Source organism: Lytechinus pictus, chromosome 8 (assembly GCF_037042905.1).
Source record: "Lytechinus pictus isolate F3 Inbred chromosome 8, Lp3.0, whole genome shotgun sequence".
Classification (NCBI taxonomy): domain Eukaryota; kingdom Metazoa; phylum Echinodermata; class Echinoidea; order Temnopleuroida; family Toxopneustidae; genus Lytechinus; species Lytechinus pictus.
This window is the reverse complement of record NC_087252.1, coordinates 30,745,539-30,762,847: the sequence shown is the minus strand read 5'-3', so window position 1 is coordinate 30,762,847 and position 17,309 is coordinate 30,745,539. Positions and strand designations below refer to the sequence as shown.

At 37.2% G+C, this 17,309-nt stretch overlaps 1 long non-coding RNA gene across 1 annotated transcript; it reads right to left on the bottom strand.

The window, feature by feature from the left end:
* Nucleotides 1-9,074: 9,074 nt before the first annotated feature.
* On the bottom strand, nucleotides 9,075-16,156 carry LOC135155150 (uncharacterized). The gene is made up of 3 exons (XR_010294490.1): nucleotides 15,669-16,156; nucleotides 14,507-14,661; nucleotides 9,075-13,847 (listed from the first exon to the last, which is right to left on the bottom strand). It is a non-coding gene; the product is annotated as an uncharacterized LOC135155150 (long non-coding RNA).
* Nucleotides 16,157-17,309: the final 1,153 nt, after the last annotated feature.

Genomic DNA, 17,309 nt, shown 5'->3' with positions numbered 1-17,309 from the left:
AAAATGCCTAAAGACATGAAAGACAGTTAATAACAATGAAAATACCTTACTGTGCATCAAACGCTCGCATTATTTGAATGCTGATATATGTATCGTCTTAATGGGTAACTGCAAACAGTCCTTATAACACCTCCCTTTCGATCAGACCAGAGCGTATATAAAATATATCTGCTCGCACTGATCATGTTCGCAGTTATTATTTGTTACATACTCATCTTGTTCAGGACCACAAACATTGCTCAAAATGTTAAATTTTTCAGGACAAAATACATGAAATTCTCCCAAAAAAAAAAATTGCTCGCGCTTCGCGCTCTAGTTATATATATATGTTCTTTTATAAAAAGAAAGCTAAGAAGTGACTGTTATATATATGTATATATATGTGTGTGTGTGTGTGTAGGGGGTTGGTGGGTGTGTGTGTGGGGCCTTAGAGGTGTGTGTGTGTGTGTAATTATGGAAAACTCAATTGTGTCCCCTCCTGCCCCCTCCACCTTTGAGGAGAGATTTCAGCAACCCCACTGAAATAATCGTTCCCAGGTCCCTGCATGGAATCATTATCGAGCCGCAAACAAAGACATGATTGAAGTTATTCAAAAGCGCTACGTAAGGTGATGTGTAAAGATTGGTTTACGAGCTATAACGTATTGTTAAAAAAGGTTAAACTGAATTCATTAGAAAAAGACGAAAATACCATAGACTTGTTTTATACTATAAAATTGTAAATAAGATTGTTAACGTAGGAGAAATGAATAGGTGCACCCAAGCGAATAGAATAGGAAGAAATGATAATACTTTTAAGATGAATGTTCCATATGCCAGAACAGACGATTATATGAAATCATTTTATCCTCAAACAATCAATGAGTGGAATCAACTCCCTGAAATAGTACTTAATAGCCCATCTCTCAATACATTTAAATCGTCCCTGTTGAAACATCTCCAATTTGTCCTTTGAGTTATTATTTCAAGCAATCTTAGTATATTGAATTATCTGTTGGATCCCTGATGTTGTACTTAAACTATAATCTTTTATCTGCCTTTATATTATGTATTACTTGGTTAATGTCATCGATATGATTTGTACTTCGTTTTATTAACTACGATGCCAACTTGTATGGGTTTTCCGAAACCTTGTTTTGCAACCCGAGACATGTAAATATTTTGTTTTTCTGTCTGAATAAATAAAATCAAATCAAATCAATCAAATACCCCCAACATGACCAAAGTTCATTGACCTTGAATGACCTTTGACCTTGTTCATGTGTCCCGAAACTCCGCCAAAATATTTAGTAATACTTCATTACCCTTATGTACAAGTTTCATGTATTAGGCTCATATACTTTGTAAGTTATGATGAAATTTCAAAAAAATTAACCTGAGGTTAAGATTTTGATGTTGATTCCCCCAACATGATCCAAGTTCATTGACCCTAAATGACCTTTGACCTAAGTCATGCTGTGCTTTGTGAACGGAAAATGAATAAAATAAAATAAAATCATGTGACCTGGAACACAAGCAGGGTGTTCAGTAATACTTGATTAACCTTATGCCCACGTTTCATGAACTAGGTCCATATACTTTCTAAGTTATGATGTAATTTCCAAAACTTAACCTTAGATTAGGATTTGATGTTGACGTCGCCGTAAGAAAAGCGGCGCCTAGTCTGCAGAATTTGCAAGAGAAAACAGAGGAAGAAAATTATGTTGGAGGCATCTTCTCAGACCTGAAATTCACTTAGTCATCAAAATATTTTATTAAAAAGAAATTACCAATATAAAAGAGGAATGTTTACTCTTTCCTATGGTACAAAAATAATCAATTTTACTTGACAATTCAGTTTGTCATGACGGTACTATTTTAATCACCATTGCACTACAGTATATGCCATTATTTGCTTTATCCGCAGCAATAATTCATTTTTTCTAATTAGTTATAATTTTTAACCCTGTGTGTCCTATATACAGGAGCACCAATGACTTCCGTCCTGAATTAAAAAAGGTGAGAGATCTCGCCGCTTTGCTGGCGTGCAATACGCTTGTGTGCACGGCAACGTGCACACGAGAGATGCAAAAAGAGATCGTCGAAATCGTCGGAATCGACACGGAGAACATGTCAACAGTTGCAGAACTACCAGAAAGGTATCAACATCATGGCCGGAATATGTTTAAAATATTTCTTGCTTTTATGCTGAATGTATATCGAGAAAGGAAAACTACTATAAAATAATTATTCACGAAAAAACACCATTTATATAATGATACAATACTACGTTCATTGATATTTGACCTAAAACTTGTCTGTGATACTTGATTATCCCTATATCCACATTTCATACACTATATTTATAAACTTTGAAAGTTATGACAGACAATAATTACCTCTAAAATTGGCAAAGTTCAATGACCTTAAATGACCTTTGACTTTGGTCATGTGACCTGACACTCGCATGAGATACTCTGTCCAAGTTTCATATAAAATCAGATCCATAAACTTTCAAAGTTGTGATGATAATTCAACAGATACAGAGAAAAGGTGAAAAGGGAAAAGATTACAAAAGAAAAATGATGGAAGATGAATCACACAGACTGACATGTTGATAATTTTAAGCACAGTTAACATAAAACTGATCCATATATGACATATGAACATCAATTTCTTAATGCGCTATCAATGTTGCATTATGATTAATATTTGGAGAAGCATTAAGTAATAGCATCATAAGATCGTAACCTCAAAAACAAAGTTTAAAAATATTTTTAACACTATGTTTACACTCAATTTCATTATCAACAGGCCTAACATCTATCTGGAAATGAGGAATTCGACATCGTTTTATGAAGACTTTGTGCCACTGATTGAGGAAATAAAAGAGAAGAGAGATGCATGTCCAAAGACGATTATTTACTGTCGGTACGTTACGATATAAGAATATACGATATACGATGCTATACCCCTATGTAGCGAATTTGGTCTCAAAAGTCCTGAAGAGACCTGAAGGAAACAAGGCATAAGCGACGTTGTGTCTCGCCCACTTGTGAAAATGACCAGAAATATCGCGATTTGCAAGGGCACGCAAGAGAATTGTATCAAAAGTTCAGTGTGAAATAACTGGGATGGAAAAACATTTGCCGTAAGAGTCTTGCTTGTAAACTTTAATGTTGACCTCAAAATGCCCTTTGACCTTACCATGTGACCTCCGTCTGCAGCATAACATGCATGTCCCGAAGTACATCTACCATCTAAGTTTGGTTGAAAGTGACTTATGGCTGCAAATTATGTGTCAGAAGAGAGTCTCGCATGTAAACTTTAACGTTGACCTGAAAATGACCTTTGACCTTACCATGAGACCTCAGACTGCAGCAAAATATACAGGACCCCGAAGCACATCTACCATCTAAGTTTGGTTGAAAAGTGAATTACGGTTGCGGAGTTATGAGTCGTTATGTTTGCGACGGACGGACGGACGGACAGTCTCGCCTTCATCTCTGTTGGGCGAGACAAAAAGTCATAAAATTTTGCGGCGCTATCTTTTGCGTTAAGGGAAGGCCATCATGGCGCCCCCCCCCCCCCCTCCCGTCCTTTTAGGGTTAATAGAATATTTGGGAGAAGCTTAGGCTCTTACTATATGAGAAAACAATAAAATATTAAATTTGACCATTCTGACCAAAATTATCATCTCCAATCGTAAATTACACAGAGTGATTTTTAGGTAGGTTTTGTGGTGCTACTGAGGTTCTCATGTTTGACATAAATTTCCTTCCATCTGTCTTTCAAATTACCAATTTTCCTTCTTTTTTTTTAATGAAGGCGGGGTAGTGTTGCGATAAACACTGTTTCATGTTCCTCAATACAAACAAACGCTTTAATAATACATTTATTGTGTATCATTTTCTTTCTTTCTTTCTTTTTTTTTCAGAAGTTTTAATACCTGCGGAGACCTGTAACTATACATACGTGCAAAGTTGGGAATATTCATGTGCTCCGATGTGGATCAAACGGCTGTCAGCAATGCAAGAGTTGGCATATATCATGGCAAATTAACTACATACCAACAGGAGACGATCCTCAAATCGTTCAAAGAATCAAGTCTGAGATTTCTCATAAGTACAGTGGCATTCGGCATGGGTGTCGACATTAAGGATGTGGATAAGGCTATTCACTGGGGAGTAAGCCCAAATCCATTGGCATACTGGCAAGAGGTTGGTCGCTGTGCACGTGATGGACGTCCAGGGTGTTCAAGTATGTACCTCACTGCCCAATCGCTCGGCTCTAAAAACACCAATAAGATAATGAAAACCTACATAAAAGGGGTACGTCAAGAAAGCAATTACAGAAAGCTTTGCGTTCACCGGTCGTTATCCAGGAGATAGTGGACGCTGTCTACAAAAGTGTGTATGAGAAGCTAGCAGGTGATCTACATTCCGCTTTTCAGCTGGACCTCGAATTAATAACATCTAAACTTCAAGAATTAGACCGACAGATCCAGAAGTTACAGAGAAGTAGTGGTGACATCAACGAAGCCCTTGATAACCAGGAGCAATACAGTCGAAGAAGTTGTCTATGTTTTCCTGGAGTCAAGGAATCAGCAAATGAGAATACTGATGCTGTCATCTTAAACATCGTTAGGGAGAAGCTGGATGTTGTGCTCAATCCAGTGACATCGACCGCTCTCATCGACTAGCATCGCGGAGTCCAACAGAAGGTCCAAGAGTCATCATTGTCAAATTCTCAAGATACAATGCCAGAGATCAAGTGTATCGATCACGATCAAAACTTCGAAACACGAGGATATACATCCACAAAGATCTTACCGCCAAGAGATCAAATCTCCTCTTCCAAGCAAGGAAACACGAAAACGTGAAAAAACATGGACCTCAGATGGAAAGATCACAGCTCTTACCAAGGATGACCGGAAAGTGGTCATCCGAAGCAAACGTGACTTTGAAACCCTTTAAACTTCATTAGTAAGAAAAAGGACCTAGCTGATTGTTATAATGGGTAAGAGATTTCCATGTATAAAATGCCTAAAGACATGAAAGACAGTTAATAACAATGAAAATGCCTTACTGTGCATCAAATGTCTTAAATGGATTAATCTAAAGTGTTCCTCTGTTGACTTACCTTTCTTCCGATCAGACTCTGATTGGATTTGTGACATCTGTTTATTTAAAGAACTTCCTTTTTATGATAACTCACATGTCACAAGTGAATTACTTACCTTCAATATTAACGATGACGTGAACAATGTAAATGAAAAAGCTCACAATACTTTATCTACTAAAATAAATTTTAACAGGAAAGGTATCACGATCTCTCACCTAAATATTCGCAGTATTAGGGGCAAATTTGATCACGTAAAAGATTTCATTTTTGACAACGCTTTTGATGTTATAGGCCTGACGGAAACTTGGTTAGATCATTCTATTCTTGATTCTGAAATCCACTTAAACGGATTTAATCTTGAAAGAAATTCAACTGGTGGTGGTGTGGCTTGTTATATCACTTCAAATTTAACTTACAGTCGCAGATACGATTTAGAACTTGTAGATCTGGAAATACTATGGGTCGAAGTAAAGTGTAAACAATCACAACCTTATTTGATCGCTATTGTTTACCGTCCTCCAAACTCTCCAAATGATTTCTTTGATAAATCAGAAATTCAATTTGAAAAAGCTCTGCAACATACATCGAATGTTGTTATCCTTGGAGATTTTAATTGTAATATGCTCACCGAGAACTCATTGTCAACAAAACTGAAAAACATTTGTACTTCGTTTTATTAACTAGGATGCCAACTTGTATGGGTTTTCCTAAACCTTGTTTTGCAACCCGAGACATGTAAATATTTTGTTTTTCTGTCTGAATAAATCAAATCAAATCAAATCAATCAAATACCCCCAACATGACCAAAGTTCATTGACCTTGAATGACTTTTGACCTTGTTCATGTGTCCCGAAACTCCGCCAGTATATTTAGTAATACTTCATTACCCTTATGTACAAGTTTCATGTGTTAGGCTCATATATACTTTGTAAGTTATGATGAAATTTCAAAAAAATTAACCTGAGGTTAAGATTTTGATGTTGATTCCCCCAACACGGTCCAAGTTCATTGACCCTAAATGACCTTTGACCTAAGTCATGCTGTGCTTTGTGAACGGAAAATGAATGAAATAAAATAAAATCATGTGACCTGGAACACAAGCAGGATGTTCAGTAATACTTGATTAACCTTATGCCCAAGTTTCATGAACTAGGTCCATATACTTTTTAAGTTATGATGTAATTTCCAAAACTTAACCTTAGATTAGGACTGTCTTGATGTTGACGTCGCCGTAAGAAAAGCGGCGCCTATTATAGTCTCGCTCTGCTATGCAGGCGAGACAAAAATTGCAGAACTTGCAAGAGAAAACAGAGGAAGAAAATTCTGTTGGAGGCATCTTTTCAGGCCTGAAATTCACTTAGTCATCAAAATATTTTATAAAAAGAAATTACCAATATATAAAAGGAATGTTTTCTCTTTCCTATGGTACAAAAATAATCAATTTTACTTGACAATTCAGTTTGTCATGACAGTACTATTCTAATCACCATTGCACTACAGTATATGCCATTATTTGCTTTATCCGCAGCAATAATTCATTTTTTCTAATTAGTTATAATTTTTAACCCTATGTGTCCTATATACAGGAGCACCAATGACTTCCGTCCTGAATTCAAAAAGGTGAGAGATCTCGCCGCTTTGTTGGCGTGCACACGAGAGATGCAAAAAGAGATTGTCGAAATCGTCGGAATCGACACGGAAAACAGGTCAACAGTTGCAGAACTACCAGACAGGTATCAACATCATGGCCGGGATATGGTAAAAATATTTCTTGCTTTTATGCTGATTGTATATCGAGAAAGGAAACAATGTGCTATTACTAAAGGCATTATATATCCATCCTTATTATTTCAATACCCGGAATCTATAAAATGTCTCTCTTTTTTGGTCGATTTCACAATTAGGAAGCTCTTTGTTAAATTATGTGTAGGTGCTTTAAATAGATAGATTGATAGATAACTGGTTCGTTGATAAAACATCATTGCGACAAAGCCGAATTGCGACGAGTTTACAGAGGTACAGAGGCATTACATAAACATCATACTACAAAACAAGTCGAACGCCTCTGGCAGTCTCACCTGCATCACGCGATTCAAGATAGCAGCAGTGCTGACTTTTTCAAAACTACTATAAAATAATTATTCACAAAAAACACAATTTATATAATGATACAATAATACGTTCATTGACATTTGACCTAAAACTTGTCTTTGATACTTGATTATCCCTATATCCACATTTCATACACTATATTTATAAACTTTGAAGGTTATGACAGACAATAATTACCTATAAAATGGGAAAAGTTCAATGACCTTAAATGACCTTTCACTTTGGTCATGTGACCTGAAACTCGCATGAGATACTCTGTCCAAGTTTCATAAATCAGATCCATAAACTTTCAAAGTTGTGATGGTAATTTAACAGATACAGAGAAAAGGTGAAAAGGGAAAAGATTACAAAAGAAAATGATGGAAGATGAATCACACAGACTGACATGTTGATAATTTTAAGCAAAGTTAACATAAAACTGATCCATATATGACATATGAACATCAATTTCTTAATGCGCTATCAATGTTGCATTATGATTAATATTTGGAGAAGCGTTAAGTAATAGCATCATAAGATCGTAACCTCAAAAACAAAGTTTTAAAATATTTCTAACACTATGTTTACACTCAATTTCATTATCAACAGGCCTAACATCTATCTGGAAATGAGGAATTCGACATCGTTTTATGAAGACTTTGTGCCACTGATTGAGGAAATAAAGGAGAAGAAAGATGCATGTCCATAGACGATTATTTACTGTCGGTACGTTACGATATAAGAATATACGATATACGATGCTTTACCCCTATGTAGCGAATTTGGTCTCAAAAGTTGAGAGACCTGAAGGAAACAAGGCATAAGCGACGTTGTGTCTCGCCCACTTGTGAAAATGACCAGAAATATCGCGATTTGCAAGGGCACGCAAGAGAATTGTATCAAAAGTTCAGTGTGAAATAACTGGGATGGAAAAACATTTGCCGTAAGAGTCTTGCATGTAAACTTTAATGTTGACCTCAAAATGACCTTTGACCTTACCATGTGACCTCCGTCTGCAGCATAACATGCATGTCTCGAAGTACATCTACCATCTAAGTTTGGTTGAAAGTGACTTATGGTTGCAAATTATGTGTCATAAGAGAGTCTCGCATGTAAACTTTAATGTTGACCTCAAAATGACCTTTGACCTTACCATGTGACCTCCGTCTGCAGCATAACATGCATGTCTCGAAGTACATCTACCATCTAAGTTTGGTTGAAAGTGACATGGTTGCAAATTATGTGTCATAAGAGAGTCTCGCATGTAAACTTTAACGTTGACCTGAAAATGACCTTTGACCTTACCATGAGACCTCAGACTGCAGCAAAACATACAGGTCCCCGAAGTACATCTACCATCTAAGTTTGGTTGAAAAGTGAATTACGGTTGCGGAGTTATGAGTCGTTATGTTTGCGACGGACGGACGGACGGACAGTCTCGCCTTCATCTCTGTTGGGCGAGACAAAAAGTCGTAAAATTTTGCGGCGCTATCTTTTTGCGTTAAGGGAAGGCCATCATGGCGCCCCCCCCCCCCCCCCCCGTCCTTTTAGGGTTAATAGAATATTTGGGAGAAGCTTAGGCTCTTACTATATGAGAAAACAATAAAATATGAAATTTGACCATTCTGACCAAAATTATCATCTCCAATCGTAAATTACACAGAGTGATTTTTAGGTAGGTTTTGTGGTGCTACCGAGGTTCTCATGTTTGACATAAATTTCCTTCCATCTGTCTTTCAAATTACCAATTTTCCTTCTTTTTTTATGAAGGCGGGGGTAGTGTTGCGATAAACACTGTTTCATGTTACTCAATACAAAAAACCCTTAATGTATAATAATACATTTTTTGTGTATCATTTTCTTTCTTTCTTTCTTTTTTTACAGAAGTTTTAATACCTGCGGAGACCTGTACCTATACATACGTGCAAAGTTGGGAATATTCATGTACTCCGATATGGATCAGCCGGCTGTCCGCAATGCAAGAGTTGGCATATATCATGGCAAATTAACTACATACCAACAGGAGACGATCCTCAAATCATTCAAAGAATCAAGTCTGAGATTTCTCATAAGTACAGTGGCATTCGGCATGGGTGTCGACATTAAGGATGTGGATAAGGCTATTCACTGGGGAGTAAGCCCAAATCCATTGGCAAACTGGCAAGAGGTTAGTCGCTGTGCACGTGATGGACGACCAGGGCGTGCATAATGTACCTCACTGCCCAAATGCTCGGCTCTTAAAACACCAATAAGATAATGAAAACCTACATGAAAGGGGTACGTCAAGAAAGCAATTACAGAAAGCTTTGCGTTCACCGGTCGTTATCCAGGAGATAGTGGACGCTGTCTACAAAAGTGTGTATGAGAAGCTAGCAGGTGATCTACATTCCGCTTTCCAGCTGGACCTCGAATCCAAAACATCTCAACTTCAAGAATTAGACCGACAGATCCAGAAGTTACAGAGAAGTAGTGGTGACATCAACGAAGCCCTTGATAACCATGTGCAATACAGTCGAAGAAGTTGTCTATGTTTTCATGGAGTCAAGGAATCAGCAAATGAGAATACTGATGATGTCATCTTAAACATCGTTAAGGAGAAGCTGGATGTTGTGCTCAATCCAGTGACATCGACCGCTCTCATCGACTAGCATCGCGGAATCCAACAGAAGGTCCAAGAGTCATCATTGTCAAATTTTCAAGATACAATGCCAGAGATCAAGTGTATCGATCACGATCAAAACTTAAGATCTTACCGCCAAGAGATCAAATCTCCTCTTCCAAGCAAGGAAACACGAAAACGTGAAAAAACATGGACCTCAGATGGAAAGATCACAGCTCTTACCAAGGATGACCGGAAAGTGGTCATCCGAAGCAAACGTGACATTGAAACCCTTTAAACTTCATTAGTAAGAAAAAGGACCTAGCTGATTGTTATAATGGGTAAGAGATTTCCATGTATAAAATGCCTAAAGACATGAAAGACAGTTAATAACAATGAAAATAAATACTGTGCATCAAATGTCTTAAATGGATTAATCTAAAGTGTTCCCGTGTTGACTTACCTTTCTTCCGATCAGACTCTGATTGGATTTGTGACATCTGTTTATTTAAAGAACTTCCTTTTTATGATAACTCACATGTCACAAGTGAATTACTTACCTTCAATATTAACGATGACGTGAACAATGTAAATGAAAAAGCTCACAATACTTTATCTACTAAAATAAATTTTAACAGGAAAGGTATCACGATCTCTCACCTAAATATTCGCAGTATTAGGGGCAAATTTGATCACGTAAAAGATTTCATTTTTGACAACCCTTTTGATGTTATAGGCCTGACGGAAACTTGGTTAGATCATTTTATTCTTGATTCTGAAATCCACTTAAACGGATTTAATCTTGAAAGAAATTCAACTGGTGGTGGTGTGGCTTGTTATATCACTTCAACTTTAACTTGCAGTCGCAGATACGATTTAGAACTTGTAGATCTGGAAATCGAAGTAAAGTGTAAACAATCACAACCTTATTTGATCGATATTGTTTACCGTCCTCCAAACTCTCCAAATGATTTCTTTGATAAATCAGAAATTCAATTTGAAAAAGCTCTGCAACATACATCGAATGTTGTTATCCTTGGAGATTTTAATTGTAATAAGCTCACCGAGAACTCATTGTCAACAAAACTGAAAAACATTTGTACTTGCATTGATTTGATTTTAGTTCCAATTGAGAACAATTTTCATTGCGAAGTAGTATCAATTGGACTAAGTGATCATTCTCTTATCTATGTTGATACCAAATCGAAAAAGGTACCAAAAACTCAAGAATTAAACTATTTCGATCTTTTCGAAATTTCAATCGTGATGATTTTAGGGAGGAAGGTGCACTAATAGACTGGTCTAATGTCTTCGCAAATGGCGATATCGATGAAAAATGGAATGTATTTAAAAATATGTTCTTACGTTTATGTGATAAACATGCACAACTCATATCCGTCAGTCAGCGACACAAACGTTCTCCATGGATTCCTGATGAATATTTGTGTCTTTCGAGAGAACGAGATTATTAGATAGAAAGATTCGATGGTAAACATGATCTCATCGATAAAGGTAATCTTTTAATATGGAAACAATACCAAACTATTAGAAACAAAGTTAATTACTGGAATAAAAAAATGAAAAGGGACTATTATTTGAATAAATTTGAAAGCAACAAATCAAACTCTAGAAATACATGGAAAACTCTAAAGGAATTCACCCCTACTACTGAAACTAATCAACTTGGGATGCGCGATGTTATTAATGACAAACTAGAAAGCTATCCTCTAAAAATTGCAAATTTATTCAATAATCACTTCACATCAACTTGCTGTAATAATCAGAATATAGACGTACATGCAGATGCTGATCAATTCACCTCCGAATCTTTCAAGTTCGAGCCCATCACGGTTGACTACGGATTTAAGGAGCTAAATAAGTTTAAAGCACCAGGTTTAGATTCTTTACACCCACTTCTTTTGAAAGAGAGTGCTCACTTTATTTGTGACGTAATCGCTCACATTTTCAATACGTCTTTATGTACAGGTTGTATTCCGAAAGATTGGAAAAGGGCACGTGTAACTCCTATTTTTAAAAGCGGCAGTAAACAAGAGTTCGTTAACTACAGACCCATTTCCGTTCTCCCTCACATAATGAAAATCCTTGAAAAGGCAATACACTCTCAACTTTATAATTATTTCACAGACAACTCTCTACTCAGCAGCCCCTTACAGTCGGGATTCCGTCCACTTCATTCAACAAGTACTGTTTTGGTTGATGTTAATGAATATTTATTACGCAATATTGAAGATGGTCTGGTGACTGGGGTTGTTTTTATTGATTTAAAGAGTGCCTTTGACTCAGTTTTACACAAACTTTTATTTTCTAAGTTGTCGAACTACGGCGTTAAAGGAACAGAGGCAATTTGGTTTTAAAATTACTTGCATGGACGTGAACAGTGTGTTAAATTTAATAATATTTTGTCAGATTTTAGGGCTTTATTGAAAGGTGTGCCCCAGGGTAGTATGGTTTCTCCTTTATTATTTTCAATATTCATAAATGATGCTTGCAATATCAATTTTGGTAATGATTTTAAATTGTGTGTATATGCCGACGATACTGCTTTATTTTGTCAAAATAGAGATGTTTCAGTACTACCTCCAATGTGCAATAAACAAATTACTTCAATGGATTGACAATAATATATAAACCATAAATGTAAAGAAAACCAAAGGTATGTTAATTGGGACTAGATCAAAAGTAAAAAATAAAATGATAAATACTTATGTGAAAAATGATGCAATTGAACAGGTTAATGAATTTAAATATCTTGGTTTGATAATAGACCCTTACCTGCGTTGGAGTTGTCATATCAATAATGTGTGCAATAAGTTGTCAAGAATTATTGGTTTTATACGACGGATTCGGTACCTCTTGCCCAAGCGAGTTTTATTAATGATGTATAATAACCTTGTTTAACCGCACATTGATTATTGTAATGTAATATGGGGGCAGAGTGCAATATGTTATGTAACAGCAGTCCACCGATTACAAAACCGGTTTGCAAGGTTAATACTTAATGCAGATTTTTATAACCCTCACTTATCCATGTTATCTGAACTTTCCTGGCAAACAGTTAAACAAAGAATTAAATATCAAACCGCCCTACTTTTAAAAAATATCATAATTCAAAAAAAAAATTATATTTATACACGATATGCTGCTCAGTCCCCACTCTTTTTTACCAAACCAAGAACTGATTATCTTAAACGCTCGCTACATAATAATGGTTCGTTAACTTGGAACAACTTGCAGTCTGATATCCGTGCAATAACCTCAGCTCATGTATTTAAGAGGCATTGTAGGCTTTTTACTCTCAAACCAGCTTGATCTTTTTTGTTGTTTTCTGTTGTTCTTTTAATGTAATATATTTATCTTTAAGTAGGCGTGTGTGTGCGTGAGGGTGTGTGCACGTGTGTGTGGATGTTTATGCGTGAATGTGATTAATATCCGAAGTATGATACTATTTTGTTTTGTTTATTATTATCATGTATTATGTAAGGTTTTACTTTGTAATTTATTGTGTATATTTTTAATGTTTTTATCTGTATAGACAGGGCCCCTTGGCAGAACAATACTCGATATTGAAAGGGCTACCCTGTATAAAGAAGACTTAATAAATAAATAAAGCAAATGTTTACGGGCTGATCTCCTACAGTTTCTCACACTTGAAAAAATAAACATGGACAAATTGTCAACACTACAGAATCGTCCAGAATGTCAAAAACACTGCCAGCCACCATCCTACTGCCAGTGTGCATATTGCAAATGCTGTTGCAATTGCAAAAATAAATGTAAATGCATACTATATTTTCGTAGTCATAAAAGGAATTACCTGCGTAGGAACAATTTTTTTTCACACGGCAACATGCAGATTGTGCCTCGCCCACCCATGATCAATAACTACGTAGTTAGATTCTAGTGGATGTTGATGTAGGTTGATTTTAGATCCGATTTTGTCTCGTAGATACGCGCTCTTCCGCAGGCTCCTATTCTTTGTGATCGGTCAATGTTATCTGGGGTGATGTCGACATCGAGATTATCCATAGCAAGTCTGTTGATTGAACCACAAAATGTTAAAACAATGGTAATTCCACATGTTAAGGGGGAATAACAATTTATTTTACCTTGTAATGAAGAGAAAATGAAAAGATTCCTTATCTGATATAATGAAATACAAAAGCAATAGAGAGTGGGTGATGTCATCAGTCCCTTTATTTGCATACCGACCAGAAAAGGCATACAGCTGTTTTGTGAAATGAAGCGAAAATATGAAACTGTCAGAACTTTTGTTTAATTTTAGATCAGATTTTGATGAAATTTTCAGTGTTATGCTTGTTTGATTTTTCTCTTTTAACTTAATCAATTTTTTGTTTGACTGGACTTGTCCTTTTCATTTCACCATGTTACTCATATCGTCGGTGTTTGCATTATAGAATATTTATATGAAGTTGCAGAACCCCAAAAAGGCCAAATCAACGCAAAGTAAAACAAAAAGGGAACAGAAGTGTACATAGTTAAATACATTACCTCATTCAGGTGTAGCTATACGACCATAATTCATATTAACATGTTTTGGTCATTATACAAACATCTGCAATCAAACGTAAATGTCAGTATGAGTCTTGTAAAACAGGAAACCAAAGAAAAGAACGAATAAATAAAAAAGTCACTGAAATAAATCTCTATCACAATTCACAAATATACACAAACCTTGTATGTAATGTCTGTTATGTTGTACGACAGACAGCTGTTGCATTTGTGAAAGCCTCTGTGCGGTCTTATGAGATGACTAGCGATTGATGCCTGTTTTAGCCTGTCGCACGACCAAAACGTCGCAAATGGTCGAACGTCAATTGTGAAAGGGGCTTTAAAAAGACAGAAAAGGGTCAGAATGAAGCACAAATAAAAATAATGGAAGGAACAAAAAAGAATGAATAAAATAAAGAAAAGGAGAAAGAAATAGAACGATTATCAATGACAAAGTGAGAAAGAAAAAAAATGAAGGAAAGATCAAGAAAGAAAGAAAGAAAGAAAGAAGGAAAGAAAGAGAACGAGAAGGAATAAAAATTTAAAAAGTGAAGTAAGAGAGAACAAAGGAACAGTGGTAACAAGCGGGGGGCAAGCTGCCCCCCTGGCGGATTTCAACGGGAAAATAAAAAAAAGGGAAAAAGAGATAAAGGAAAAGAAAGAAAGACAAAGAGGAATGGGAAAGGGAAAAAGTGAAAAGTGAAAAGAAAGGGAAAGAAACATAAATAGGGAAAATAGAAGGTTAGCGGGAAAAGGAATGAAAGAACATGTGAGGAAGTACAAATCCTAAAATACTAATAAATTGGCATGATTTGCAAGAGAGGAATATAAAATCAAAAGATATGACTCAATGGCACGGGCAAAAATGGGAGAAAGAGGCAGAAAGAAACAGGAAATAAAGGTAGAATCAAAATCTTAATTGGAAAATCAGAATATAGAGAAAAGGGACGAGAAAAAAAGAAAAGAACTCAATAACACGACCGGGTTGCTGAGGATTTAAAAATATAAAGAACGGGAAGGTGGATGGCGTCTATTATAAGCTTGCTAAATTTTATGCAATAATGGTCGCAATCAGGACAAAAAATTGCAACACTGATTGTCTGGTATGCAAGGGATATGAATATTTTGTTGTCCTTTAAAATCGGCATAGTTGGGAAATGGTTCTCAATACATTGAGAGTCTACGTCTGACTCTGTTTCTGAGAGTGAGACTGCATGCAAGAATAAAGATGTATTGCTATAGTTAGAGATGTATTTTGGAATACCGAGGAGATCATTTAGGTGTGGAATTGGAAACGACCATCCACGAACAACAACAAGAATAAGGCCTAGTAAATTTTACTTACTTGTTGTTTAGTGCTGGTGGTGCTTGGCCTCGAACCCTTGCCCGGTGTCCCCTTATGTCCCTTCTTGCGACAGAAAACACCCTCCCGGCAGCTGGCGTGAGGCAAACACTGATGAAATCAGGATCTGGATGATGCACCCATCTTCTTGCAGGTCGCATGCAGGGCCAATCTCCCGACAGCAAATGCTCTCTCTGGCCGTCGGCATCACCGGGCAGTTCCCGCACCGACACCAGTCATTTCTCCCCACTCGATCGGCCGCTGGCTGGAGCTGTGGTTCGATCGGATCTTCCTCCATCTCTTCTTCTTCTATTCTTCGACGGTTCTCCAACTCTTCCGCATTCCACCTTGGTTGGAATACATATCCCGGAGGACCCGACTTATTAATTGTTCACATTATGAAATAAACGGCAAGAAACAAACAAATTGTGAATTATAGGGCCGACGGTGGCCGTGATCAGTGCAAGTCGAAAACTAGCTAAACCGAAGATGCACGTACGTACGCGGCGCAGATGTACGTATGTACATGATCTATACGCATACGTGCAGCGCATAATTATGCAGCGATAGCTAGCCTAGCTCGCTCGCGCTCGTAGCAGCAGCCAGCGAAGCCAAAGTGGAGATGCTACGTCACAGAAAAAGCTGCGCATTGCATTCTAGGATCGTACAGACTCGTGCCAAAAAATGATTTTGGCAAAATTGAAAATTCAATAAAAAATAACTGTGCCTCTTATTTCTTTGAAAAACTATAGTATAGGAAAGAGTAGGTTTTTGTCTATCTAGTGGATATAAATTGAACCTGGCCTGGACCCCCGGGGGGGGGCACTCGACCAAAAAAGTGGTAGGGGTGTGCCGCGGGCGAGGCAAAAAACGGGGGCCTTGGAGCGGGCTTATTGTAAAAAGGAGGGTCCTCGGAACGGGCTTCGGAACTACAAATGTTTGTGAAAACGGGGGTCCTCGGAACGGATCTCCGTATCTCTGTGAGTGCGTATGCATCCCTATGGAACGGGCAATCGTGCATGACGCAGCTAGCGCGGCCTCCGCCGGGTGCGCTCGCGCTTAGGCGATGGTCGAAACGCGCTCTACGGCCGCTTTTCACCAAAATTGTAGCAGATCAATGCGACCGGAACGGCGTAACGAAAAATATATATGCGAAGCTTTGGAGCTGATTTCTTTCTTCTTTTTTCTCGATAAGAAGGAAATGCTATGCCTTGGAGCGGCTTTCTTTGTTCTTTTTCTCAATAAGACAAAAATGCTATGCCTTGGAACGGAAATTTGAGTGTAAAAATGGGGGTCCCCTCCGCGGCACATACCCACTATGCATTATATACTGAGTGCCCCCCCCCCCCCGGGCCTGGACCAACCCTTTAAGTAGGTGCATGGAAATTAGGAAATGTGCATTCAAAATCATATAATGCGTGGCGCGGCAGCTGTTTAACGAATTCTCGAATTGGCAAGCATGTTTTAAATAAGTGCATTTAATTAAAGATATCAAGCAACAACTCACTAAAAATATGCTGATTATTCGGCGATTCTTTTATCATGTTTAGGCCTCCTTTTATCTGTCAGTAATATTTGAAATAACTTGTGCACTAGAATAACAATGTTTTTTTAATAAAGGCACCGGTTGATGGTTTGGAGCCA